We start from the raw sequence: 223 nt of genomic DNA on the forward strand, positions 1-223 counted from the left end.
TTGTCAAGGCGAGATTCTAGCTGAGCCTGTGATCTCCGCCCCTTGTTTATATCTGGCATCCTTTCTGATTAACTACTAAATATTTTACATGTCATTTTAGTGTTTGTCCCTTGAACCAAAAAAGCTCTGCCTGCCCTGGAAGGAGGAGGAGAGACTTTGGGGAGGTGGGCAGGTCCCCGCCTCTCTCTGCTGTCTCAGCCCATGGCCCAAAGGCTGGGCCGGC

The sequence above is a fragment of the Fukomys damarensis genome, unplaced genomic scaffold (genome assembly GCF_012274545.1).
Source record: "Fukomys damarensis isolate Sample0158 unplaced genomic scaffold, DMR_v1.0_HiC HiC_scaffold_37, whole genome shotgun sequence".
Taxonomy (NCBI): Eukaryota; Metazoa; Chordata; class Mammalia; order Rodentia; family Bathyergidae; genus Fukomys; species Fukomys damarensis.